Source organism: Lytechinus variegatus, chromosome 8 (assembly GCF_018143015.1).
Source record: "Lytechinus variegatus isolate NC3 chromosome 8, Lvar_3.0, whole genome shotgun sequence".
In the NCBI taxonomy this organism is placed as follows: Eukaryota; Metazoa; Echinodermata; class Echinoidea; order Temnopleuroida; family Toxopneustidae; genus Lytechinus; species Lytechinus variegatus.
The window spans coordinates 19680517-19694160 of NC_054747.1; the positions used below are offsets into that span (position 1 = coordinate 19680517).

General features: G+C 34.7%; 1 long non-coding RNA gene across 2 annotated transcripts in view; it reads right to left on the minus strand.

Moving 5' to 3' along the window:
• Window positions 1-4150: 4150 nt before the first annotated feature.
• The window catches only part of LOC121420118, a 28955-nt gene continuing 19461 nt past the window's right edge, over window positions 4151-13644 (minus strand). For both annotated transcript variants that reach the window (XR_005970704.1, XR_005970705.1), the window contains exons 2-3: window positions 7090-7184; window positions 4151-4589 (exon numbers count right to left, since the gene is read on the minus strand). This is a non-coding gene — a long non-coding RNA (uncharacterized LOC121420118). The remainder of the gene's footprint in view (window positions 4590-7089; window positions 7185-13644) is intronic.

Genomic DNA, 13644 nt, shown 5'->3' on the forward strand with positions numbered 1-13644 from the left:
TTATCCACCTGATCACTCTCTGTATAATGATCTTCATCCCACTCATCCTCACCATTACCATCTCTATTATCACTGTCATAAAAAATATTACTTATCTTCTTTATCAATTTAGCATCAATATAATGATCTTATTATCCTCATCATTTCCATCTATCGTAAACTTACACTTATAGGGCCATCATCATCTAACACCTTTTATCCAGGGGCACATCTATTTTTTTTAAGGGGGGAGGGCACAATCAGAAGAATCAAAGCTGCGCCAATGTTTTTTTCGAAACCCCTTTTGTCATGTTTTCCTGGCATTTACTAATGCAATAGAAATACTGCAATAGAAACAATGACAGGTAGTTCATGCTATAGGAATATATGGGTCTGGACATAATGCTTTTTAATGCACATTTTTTTTTTCTAAAAGAGAGGGGGAGTTAAACCCCCTAATCCCCCTCCCCAAGTAGATCAGCCAGTTATTATCATTCATCATCACCATCATCATACTCAACATTCCTTTTCCTTTCCAAATCAAATACATCATATACATGTAGAATTAATTTCAATAATTTTATTAGTCCTCATCACAAAACACAAGTTCATTTTGCTTGCATATTACAAGTTCTTATGTATCTGAAACATTTAAATAAACAAAACACACACTAATGATTACATTTATAAAGTACTGTACTTCATTTGAATGAAATGACTTAACCATAAAAAGACGAGGGGGGGGGGGCTCATTCAGCTCCCCTTATGATCTCGGCCATCAATCACGACGAATATCCGCATGCCTGCATGCATTACCCATGGCATAATCTACAAAATGGTAAAATCAAATTCTTCCAAAAATCTCATTGCTAATTATGCTATTAAATTTATGAGTAAAATATAAATTTTGCTCTTATCAACAAAAATCAAGGCCCCTAATGCAAAATTTTTATTCACAGACTCTTTATAGGATTCTGATCAAATGTACTTGAAAATATTCAATAAATATTACAATTATTTTGAGTAGAAGAAATAACCAGTTGAACCACGATGAACCTCTTCCACATCATATATTTTATATGTATTTTATTCTGTAATTTTTTAATGTATTTCTATGTTTTTCGACTTACGAACAATATTCTGACCATAACAACAGATAGGGGAGGCAGGGTAAATTGTGACACTTTCTGCATTTTGCATGTTAGAATTAATAGGCATAATAATATTAAAGAAATAAGTACATTGCCTTTAAATTTGATTCTTTTAAATTTAAATATTTTTCACCAATATATAACTTTCTACCAGCACACTGAAAGTCATTGTGACCTTTGAAAAAAAACAATGCCAAATGGCTCAACTTGCCCTATCTGTGGGGTAAGTTGTGCCACCTTCTGGCGTAAGTTGAGCCATAAAAACTATGTACAAAATGTATGAGGGAAGAACTAGCATGTCAAAATGTTTATTTAAAGTCTTTTCACTTGCTAATTCTCTGTAAATACTAACATGCTCTAAAAGTAAAAGAACTGTCATGTGAATTTGCTCCTTTCTGCCTGCATATCAATGGCTTTTAAGGTTAGTTTGTTAGTTTATTACCATAAGAATAACCATGGCTCAACTTGCGCCATGTTGGCTGGCGTAAATTACCCAGGTCCGAACTTAATACAATATTTTCACATCAACAGATTTCTTATGCATCCATAAAAGACTATGACAAGAATGAGAATCCATACCTGGACTAACAATATTGTTCTTATTTCTTCATTATATTTAAAGACGAGTGTGAGTAAAAAGCACTGATCTATTTCAGACCATTTTTTACTTTTTTGGCTGAAATTTGTATTTTCCCTCTAAAAATTGCTTTTTGTTGAAAAAAATGTGGTCGGGTTAAGGGTTATGTAATGGGTCATCAATACATGACACCACCACAATGTCTGACTCATTCATTATTGGCCTGGGGATGGTGGCTCAACTTACCCCGCCTTCCCTACCGGTGTGTTGGGTCAGTTGGTAGAGCATCTGTCTCACAACCGGGGGGGTCGAAAGTTTAAACCCCAGCCGTGTTGGATGAAAAGACATTAAAAGATGGAAGTTGCTGCTACCCAGTTTGGCGTTCAACAATCAAAGGGATGGAGCCTCGTCGATCTGGCGCTGCACAGCGGCTGGCAGGCCTATGATCAATTGGGCAAAACAAATTTCCGGAAATTTCATTTCTGATGTCTATTTCGAACAATAAAATATGGATAAACATTAGATTGAGTTTAAAGCGACCTTTCATTGACAAATCATGGGGAAATCAAGGCTTATCTCAGAAAAAAAGGAGGGATTCAAGTCTTTCACTCGGAGGCTTGCCTGGGGATGTTATGTAATAGACGCCGGCATGTCTGGGAGGTCTAAAGGAGAGCAATAGTTAGTAGACTAACCAACCAGAAGTAAACTGCATGTTTTCACTTTGAAACATGTAACTTTACAGAGATTTTTTATTTTGGTTTACAATCAAGAGACCTGCTATGATTCTAGGAATTGGGATTGTTGGAAACTGGAACTGCTGATCCGAAGTAAATCACGAGTTCAGTCAAATTTGTGATGTCCAAACCTATCGCATAAGTCTGACGGGTGCTCACGATGGACGGATTATATTACGCAACTCAATTGGCCTTTTGCAAATTTCATATTAATTCAATTTCCCAATAATTTGTCAGTGGCTGGGCCCTTTAATCAGTAAAAGGAGAAATAATAATATATTTGTGAATTTGGGCTATAACACTATTTGCATTAGTTTTGTACACAAATTTGTGGTGTTTAGCTATTAAAAGTCTGCATGCACATGCAAAATGTTTGCGTAATGTCAGAACACACCAGGTTGCAAATACACGCGACTTAAAAAGTCAACAAGTGGCGCATAAAAAAAAATTCGCACAGATTTATCACAAAATATGTCGAGGGGGGGGGGTTAATTCAGCCTTTAGGTTTTGCAATAAATGCAGTCTTATTAGGGTTAACCTTGAAATCGACTGGGGTATTTTGGAGGCTTGAAAGAGTTATGATGGTAATTCAACAAATATTCCCAACATAGCCAAAGTTCATTGACCTTTAATGACATTTTACCTTGATCACGTGACCTGAATCTCCTGCAGGATTTTCACTGATACTTGATTACTCTTATGTCCAAGTTCCATAAACTCTCAACATTGTGATTCCATTTCAAAAGCTTTTTACATTAAAAAAAAAATTGCCTTGGTTAAAATTTTGTTTTGATTACCCCAACATAATCTAAGTTAATTGACTCTAAATGAATGTTGATCTTGGTCATTAGACCTGGAACTCAGACAGGGTGTTCAGTAATACTTGATTACCCTTATGTCCAAGTTTCATGAGCTAGGTCCATAATCTCTCTACGTTATGATGATATTTCGAAAACTCAACTAAGTTTAAAGGGTCATATTGACTTCAGAAATCAATACTGCTAAGATCTTGGCTGAAATTATCAACTAAATATCCCTATGCATACTAGAAAGTTGAACTTATTTTTTAAAGATCACCTGATATTTAGAACCCATATTTTTAAAGTCGCATGACTTCTGGCCGGTATTCCAGCCTATCGGGTATTTGCAAGTTCACTGCTAGGCCGGAACACATGCCTATCGGGTACAAAGGGTTAATGTCCCTTTAAAAATAAAGGGATGGTCCGGGCTGCAAATATCTATATCTAAATGAATATAGTAAAATTCACAAAGCAAAAGGTTGAGAATTTCATCAAAATTGGATAACAAATAACAAAGTTATTTAATTTTAAAGTTTACCAATATTTTGTGAAAACAGTTATATGTACATTGACATGAATATTCATTAGGTGGGTGGATGTCACATCCCCACTTTCCTTTTTCTCATGTTATTACACAAAGTCATAACTGTTTCATTTCTTCATACATGTGTAAATGATGTGTCTCCATTATGATGAAAGAAGTTGCGGCAATAAATAACTAATGCCCTTTAATAAGTTGTCAATCCAATTGTTTTAGTTCTTTGTAGAAAATTTGTCATATTATTATAAATTTCATATAATAAAATACAAAAGAACAAGTGGGGATATGACATCATCAGTCCACCTAATGAATATTCATGAAGACATGCCTAGAACTGTTTCACCGGAATAATGAATATCTTTAAAATCCAATAACTTCGTTATTTGTAATCAGATTTTGATCAAATTTTCAGCATTTTGCTCAGTAAATTTTACTCTATTCATTAAGATATATCTCCTACCTGGACTAACACTGTGGATAATACGGATTGAAAAAAGTCGGCTAACTTCCTTCATTACCTCTGAGGTAATTGGAGTTCCTCTATCAGCAAGCATTTATGAGGAAATCCTTGCCTTGAGTAGATGCTCTACAATATTTCTGCTACTGTAGCAGTATTGTCTACCAGCGTTAATATGTAGCAGTGACCTCTTGATGAACATGAGGTAATTGGCCCTTGGGAACAGCAACCCAAAGAAATGGTTCCTCTATGTTTGGCTTTAAGTGGAATCTTTCTCAGTCTTTCTTTCGGTATTAACCTCTGATAAGCACCGTCATACCTGATGAATCACTAAGAATCAGCTTGCAGACCTGGTCAAAAGAAATTAGAAAGTAGTTTATCAGCTGTCTCATTTGCGCCCAAGTGACATGAATACATACATGTATTAGACATTGATATTGCATAAAGTACATGCAAAGAAAATTTGCCCTAATCCTGGAAATCAATGTGTAGTTCCAAACTTTATAGGGTGATCTTTATAGGGTGTGTTCAATGTCATTTCAAAATTTAATCGGCAACATGGATCAAGATTAAAAAACGTGATTACAAAACATGGATAGAATGAGAACCAAAGGGTGTGTTCAATGTCCTCTATTTCCGGTCGAATAGTAAACATCTTTCAAATCATGATTCGAAGGAAAATTTAAACATCGAAAAAGATGCGATTAAAAACGCAATCAACTCAAATTTTACGACCTTGACCATCACGAATGGACATTAAACACAATTTGAGATTTGAAGCGTGTTTAAATTTGCTCTCGTATAGGAAGCCTACACAAACTGGTGCCAGAACTGACCTTTCATGTGATGGGTCAAACTGCGCACTAAAGCTGCACTAACTAAAGAGGGAAATTTAAAGACGATCAACACGTAAACTGCTTTATGTTTTCAACACTGAACAGTGCAACGCGATCATGGTTGTGTTCAGTGATTTCTAATTTAGTTTTCAATGATTCATGTTGCTGTTTAAATTTGAAAATCGACATTGAACACACCTTTAGTTTAATTTTTTATTTATTTGGGACAATCTACAAACATTTCCAGATAAAGGCTATATTGTGATCGATTGTTCATCCTTCATAAGCCCTTTTTTCAAGCTTCCTCCTGATATGACAAAGGAAAATGGCACATGGCTTGCAGAAATTATGTATCTTTCAATGTTATTGAAATCATGTGTGTGAAATTTCGAGAATCAAGAATTTACAATTTCCCAATCTGAAGCATGTTCCTTCAAAGGCATATTTTTACAGATATCAGCCAGCAAAATCCAAACCTGGTAAATAATTTGTATGTAAATAATCCAACAATCTTTGACAGTCGCTATTGTTTTCTTTTAAGATGCACATAATTAGAAGGCGGACACTATCTTTGCATCAAAGGAAGGCTCACATTAACCGTCCATATCTTTGTAGTTCCGATCAAAATGTACATGTACATGAATGACCATCACGAAGAGGTCCATGGTACAATGTTCTAACATTGTACCATGGACCTATTAGCGACGGACATTTAACGTGATTCTTACCTTTAAATAGACAAAATCCGCCGCCTAAAGATTATGTGCATATTTATGACAACATACAGGTCTTTTGACAATATACATCTACCAAGGCGTAAGTGATCATTTGCAAAGGGACAGTTCAGTTTCTTGGTCTTAGTTTTGTTGCCTGATGCCCTGTGTCAGAAAATGCTTTTCAATCAACATGCATTAGATTTCGAGCAGAAAAATTGGACAAAGATTACCAGTGTCTTTGATTTTCCAAGATTTAAAGGATCTTTCATCTTGTGCACATACAGTTTATGCAAAAGCAATGTTAAAACATGAATCATTAGTTATAGTTCATAATTGTCAGAATGAAATATAAATAGGAAATGTGAAACATCACCAACTTTTAGTCTTAGTTCCAAATCACCCCAAATAAACTGAACTGTTTTGTGAAATAAAGCACAACACTGTGTTTATTTTTACACATGATATTTTAACATTTAAAATGAAATTGTTTAAGTGTGCTAGACCTTTAAAATCATTTGAAATATGAAGTCAATACCATAAATTTCCCATAAATATAGATCATAACTGATGGCTTTACACCTCCCTTTTAAAATGACTTAAATTCAACTCAACTCAACTTTACTCTGCAAATAAAATATAATAAAAAAAGGCACGTACATGTACAGTATTTATTTCACAGATGGAGGGTTCAAATGAAGCATTACTGTTATTATGATTTTTTCTCATTTTCATTGAACCCATTCTCATTTTCATTGGCCCCATACATGTAATTTACAGATCAATGCAAAATCTGATATTATGGGGCCAATGAAACAAACAATAATAAAATCATGTCTGGCAGAACAGTTTCCTTACTGGAGTTGCTGCCCTGGGTAAATAAGACACTAGTATAATCATTAATAGTATGGAAATGTCAAAGAGAGACAAAGAGAGAGGTTGAAAACTACATGTGAGTCATTACAGTGATAGAAAAGCTGCAGCAGTGGTTAAGATGAGTTTTGTCCCGGAGAAATGCTCGTTTGAAGTCATTTAGAGATTTGCATTTAACTTAACAGAAAATAGGTAATGTATTCTAAAGAGAGGACAAAGAAAATAAAAATGTTTGTTGCAAAGGAAGATCGGTGGTAATTGTAACAATTATTGTTACAATTGCAATTTACTAAGATCTTTTACTGATTATTCAAAAAATACAGGACAATAGGAATCCCCAGCAAGGGTTGGTCGAGGCTCCGATATAATAAACAAGCAAACTCCATGCCAATCCCTGAAGGAAGGCAAATTGAATTACATGAACATACCTGAAATAGTTCCCGCTGTCAGCTTCAACATTATTTGGTCTCAAGACGCTAAACACTGTCTGTGTTACAGCTGATTCAGGTAGTTCTTGAAACAACTGAAATTTCAGAGATCAATAATAAAAGAAAATAAAAAATTAAGATATAGTGAGTATGCACTATGAAAAAAATGCATAACTAAAAGGGGCATAAAATCATATTACACATCAAGTTTTCTATAAAGATCAATGTAATCAAGAAAATGTGGGGACTTAGAAATATAGAATATGTAATGCATACTTCAGCTCATCAACCAATTAAGGAATTTATAAAATGTGTATCTTCCACATGGTTACTTTTTGAAGTAATTTGACTTTTATATTTCAGAGGACAATTTAAAATGTATTGCAATGAGATGTTGCATTTGAGTGAAACTGTCAAAGTTCTCAGTAATATAACATTACAAAATCCTTTAATACAAACAATAAAATGGACATTTGTAAAGCGCTGGTGTTCATCATGAGACAATGCTTTATGGTGCAATAAACAAAAGACACGGAAAAATGGAAACATGTTAGGCCAGAGAAAAGCTTCATTTACTTGAAAGCATATACAATGTACATATATGTGAATAACCAAGTTTTTAGTATTATTTTGAAGGTCCTGCTTGACAAAAAATATTGCACATGTCTTGTGGAAGTTAATTCCATAGCATATTGAAACAATCCATAACCCACATAAGTCATCGATAGTGGTACAGAAAGGATGCGCTGACAGTTATTTATGAGAAGATTGAGATTATTGAGATTCAGTTGAGATAGAGAATTTCTTGATTAAATACAAGTGGGAAGAAATGCACACAGCATAAAGCGCCTGGGATGGGGCACCAGCCGCATACATTACTGGTTACTGATCAAGCACAAAAGAGAGGGATTGACTGCAGCCAATGTATGCAAATGCATATTCAGAAGACTCACAACAGAAATAAAGTATGTTTTGAACTGTAGTACATGTACATATCATAAATACATAACATACACATGTAGATCACCATACATGTGCATGTACTTTTAAGTATCCCAAATCGAAGGTGTCACGATGAAGCAAACCAGTGTCAAAATATTTCATTTGTGCCCCAACCCTCCGGACTATGGCCACCTGCATGAAAGACCCTGTGTACAGTGTATGTAAAATATTGAGATTTGAGCCCCATTTATAGTATCAATATTATATGAAATCAATAACAAAATTAATGAAGCCAAGCCAAAAAAATGAATATTTTCCACAATTCACTTACTCTTAATATCCTTTCATCAGAAATTCAATGGAGGGGCACATCCCCCCAAAATAAACTATTCCACAACCAAGAAAAAGAAAGCAAAGGAAAAACTATGAAATGTGGCCGAATGTTCTGTGTATACATGTACATGTGTCATGTCAAAATGTTCAGGTGTATACTGTAAGTATCATGTTCAAAAGTTTAAAAATTTTGCCCCATATGCCACGTTCTGCGTCCCTAGTAGTATTTGGATAATTATGTTAACAAAGAAAAATTAATAGAATCATGAAATAGCAATGAAAGTTACTTTGGTTTAAACATATTGTACAATCCTAGAAAAATCATCCAGATGCTGTCTGCACTACCGGTATATAAACTGGTGTCTCGCGGTGTACATGTAGTTATTTATACTGTAGGTTAAAATGAATTTACCTGAAATGATACTGATAACAATATACAAATACTTGAGATATTATAATGTTGCCTGGGGACACACTTTCAAGTCTTATCTTGATAAGTTGAAATTATTAAAGAAAAGGGCAATACGACTTATGTACATGTATCCATCATTGTCGTTCAATTGCGTATTGTTTATGTTCAAACTACAATTAATGCCTCAAGAGTATACATTACAAAATACCCCTCCAGAACTAACAAATAGATACATTATAATACATGTATGCATGCCACAGGGATCATGGTCATTAGCCTTTTGCGAGAACAAATGTCACTCTGAAATCCTTTCATATCCTGCATTAAAGAATGAAACAGTATGCCTGTTGATATGAAAAAATAGTACAACTCTTTCCATGTTCAAAAAGTTCTTGAAAAGTTATGATCAGTTTTATGTGTTGTGTGGATGGGTGCGTTTGTGGCTGCCAAGTGTATGTGTGCCCCGCTCACAAGCCTTGCTTTTAAAGGGGTTCTAAACCAATTCAGATACATGTACATGTACAACACTGTACATGCCATAATCTAATTGATATGAGTTTATGTAGTCCTAGATGCATTGTATATTTAATTACATTTATAATGTGATATTTTGGTTTTAAATTCAGTACACGCATGTAAAATTGAATTTTAACTATCCCTTCAAATCTAGAAGAATACCCTAGAATTAATGTATACCTTTTTTTCTGTTATTTGTCAAGTCCCTGATGTTACCTACAAAATTACCTGAAATTGGTCCTAAATTAAATTGTGTGAAAATACATACATGCATGTACATCTAATGCAGTAGTATAAAAATTATTCAAATCTTGAAAGAAATTGGCACATTATCATTATTTGCATTTAAAAAATGAAAAAAAAAGTGAATTGCTGGCATATGATGTACATGTACAGTATGCACATGGTATCATTAAAGGGTTTGTTCAATCTATTGAGCAGTGGGTTGAACACATCCTCAACAAAAGTAAATTTATAGATTGTATAATGGACAAATGAATTCTCAGGTGCCATGTCCCTCTACTCTGTCCCTCATGTTCCTTGACAACGATAAAGGAAAAAAAGGATATTTGTAAAAAGAAAGGAAAGGAGGGTAAGATATTATGTTATTGTCTGAATATTATTTCAAAATCTATCACAATATCAGATTTTCATGCTAAGGTCAACAAATTTGCTCTCTCGCTGGGAAATACTGTCAGACACCAAGTTTCGACTCATTGCACCAATGTTTATTTTGCCAAATACAAGAGTGCTTCAACTCTTTGCCTGTTATTTTCCTGCTCCTCAACACCAATATGCCTATAAAAAGGGCAGAACATTTGAAAAAGAAAAGCAAAATAATGAACCAATTCAAGACAGAAAATTGAATTGACTTTTTGCTGGTTTTATTATCGATCTGTAGACATGGTTTAATAATAATTGTTAACCAATTGAATTGACTATAAACCTGTGTGAAACTCATAAATGGTCAAGAAGCTAGGCCGACAAAATGATGGTGTGCACTTCAAGTTTTGTATGCCAGACCTGCACAGTACAATGCTGCATTGGAAGACTTCTTTTTATACTGTAGAAGTACTCTCTTTAGAGTTTCTGCTCATAGAGGTGGGTTATAAATGGGTGATTTGAAGCAGATAAATATAAACAGCAATGGTAAAATGGAAAGTAATTTTCCTGGGTTTTTGGCAGAAACGTGCTGTCACTCACCATGGCAACACAATCTCAAACACATTTGGAATAGAGAATTGCTTTAAAGTTTTTAGCTGAAGACCAATGTGGATGCTAACTTTTGATGAACCCTGACCAAAACCCTGAGAATAGCAGTTTTTCTGTGTTTGTGGCTTTAATTGCAATGACCACAGCAAAAAAATTTCTGACAATGCAGTTGCACAAATTGTCTTTAATACACATCTTTACTGCATAAAAAAAAAAGAATGTGAGAGTTACATGTAAATTTCATAAGAATTCGTTGAAAACTGATGAAGCGGTTTGAAGAGCAAGATTCATGGCAACATGATTTCTGACACATGCAACAAATATATCTTGCACATCTTTACCTCAAGACCAATGTGCATGCCAAATTTTATGAAAATTGGTAAAACTGAGGAAGTACATGTGTAGTTTGAATCACAATGTTTTTACCTAATTTTGGCCATATTTGCACTGACGGGCAATCCTACAATATGCTGTATTACTCCCTTAACCCTAATTTGGATTCTTCTTATTCAGATCTTGGTTGGGGATTGCTCACGACGAAAATTGATGAATGGTAGAAAACGATGTGATCACACAGTTACATAACCAAATTTCACTTAGTTTTTGGTGCTAATTTACATACATGTATAATGCACGTTGACCAGACGTCCCGTATTTCCCGGGATTGGCCGTATTTTGCTCCTGTGTCCCGGCGTCCCGACAAACCCTTCCCGGGACGCCTATTTGTCCCGTATTTCAGAATATTGAACAAAATGTAGTTTTAAAAGTGACGAATTTTCATTAAATAACCAACAGCTGACGAAGCAGGGACAACGATTAAATCGATAACAGTAAACATTTACAAGTTCTGTGGTGATTTCTTGCTAACCTAATACATTGCAAAATATAATGGACTGGCCTCCTGCCTGTGTGTGGCAGGCTATACAAGCTAGGCATGTAGGATCGAAGCAAATTCTCAATGGTGCAAGCAATCTCACATGATAAACAGTTTTCCACCACTAATAATCACAAAATCGGCGGGAAATACTTATAACTATACTATGGATTCTCAGATTAATGATTTGGAGATGTAATCGGAGGAACAAGTTATTGACTTTTCATAGATCTAGTTGTTTCAGCTTTCGTTTTAGGTCTTGGTTTATACGATGCCGCAATGTTTCACCTAATTTTTAAGTTTGACAATATGTTTCACTTTGAAATTTTATTAATTTCTAAAACATTTTATTTTTTAATTTTTAAAAATACATTTTAAAAAACTCCAAATAAAATTATGATTTTTATTAGATGATTGGATTTTTGTTTACTTGAAGTTTGAACTTTTCCCTTTTTCTTTATTTTATATATACCCTACCTTTTTTGCTTGCCCTTTTTGTTCCATCTATCTTCATTTCCTCTCTTTCTTTCCTAGACATTTTCTTTTCTCTCTCTCTGTTCATTTTTCTTTCTTTCCTTCTTTTTCTTACTTTCCTTCTTTATCAAATATCCTTATTTATTCTTCCCTTATAATTACCTTGGCTTCCTTCTCTCTTCGTCTCCTGTTTCTTTTCGTTCTTTCTCTCCTCCCATTATTTTCTCTTTTTTTACGTTCTCTCCTCCCTTCATTCTTCCCTTCCGCTCTTTCTTTCTTCCTTTCTTTATTTTTTCCCTTCTTATTTTTCCCTTATTCTGTCTTTCTTTTGTTTCTTTCTTCCTTTCCCTTCCTTTCTTCCTTCCTTCCTCCAGTTTTCTTCTTTCTTTCTTTCTTTCAAAGAATGAAGGAAACATGTTTATTTCCTTCGTTATTTCTTTCCTCTTTTTTCTTACCTTTTCCCCTTTAATTCTCTCCTTTATTTTGTCTTTCAGACATTTTTTCATCTTCCCTTCCTTCCTTTCTTTCTTTTTCTTTCTTTCTTTCTTTCTTTCTTTTTTTTTTCTTTTTTTTCTTTCTTTCTATATTAATTTCAAAGAATGACGGAAACCTTATATTTTATCTCTTTTATTATTTTTTTCATTCTTCTTTTATTCTATTTGTTATTTTTTTTCTGTTTTTCCTTTATTTTCTTTCCTTCTCAATCATCTCTTTTCTTTCTCCTTTATTCTTTCCTTCACCTTCTCTTCCAATTCTTTATATTTTTCACAAGTCTAATAATTTGTGTGTGGGCTTCTTTGTTGATCTTCGTTGGTCAAATGTCCCGTATTTCATTTTGTGTAATCTGGTCACCCTGGTATAATGTATAAAGCCCTTGGCTTGAACTGCTAGTTCTGAGACCTAATCCTCTGTCGTGAAGTAGCATACCGGTACTTAATAAAGGCTGATTTGCTTACCGGTACTTTAGCACTAGCTCTTTTAACTTCATTAAACTGAAGCGCAAGCCCAAGTACAGCAGGGGGGTGTTTCATAAAGCTGTTCGTAAGTGCCAGAGTTGTGCGTAAGTGCCCTGAGTTGTGCGTAAGTGCCCAGAGTTGTGCGTAAGTACTCCGAGTTGTGCGTAAGGTTGTGCGTAAAGTCGTGCGTAAAGATACGAACAACTCGGTCCGTTTCATAAAGGTTTGAGTTGTGCGTAAGTCCAAAAAGTCATGCGTAACTTTACGATAGGTTTGGGCTGTTCTTAACTTTAAGAGGTTGTTCGTAAAGTTGTGCGTAAGTGCAGTCATAGTCATCAACAAAATGGCTGCAAGAAGGAGGAGGGTTTTCCTGCCAAGAGAGGATCCATTTGATGGCCTGGATGACAAGAAAATCAAGAAAGCTTATCGGTTTACGAGGAATGGGATCCTGCACATTGTAGACATCATAAGGGCAGACTTGGAGCACAGAACTCATCGAAATAGAGCATTGCCAGTGCTACTCCAAGTCTGCATTGCTCTAATGTACTATGCTGGGGGCACGTTGCTGTACCAAATTGCGCGTGCCCACAAAGTGAGCAATGCTTCCGTGAGTAGGCCTAGGTGTATTCGGAACGTGACGTTGGCACTAGTTCGACGAAGAAGCGAGGTAGGCAGTGACCTTTTTTGACAATATTAAATTTTAAAATATACTAGCAGTTTGTGTGTTTAATTATCATGATTATGGGCAAAATAGAGCCAAATTCAGTTCATACATTACTGCTAATGACAATTTAACTAAGTTAGAATCTTAGATACCTTTGTATTTAATCAAATCA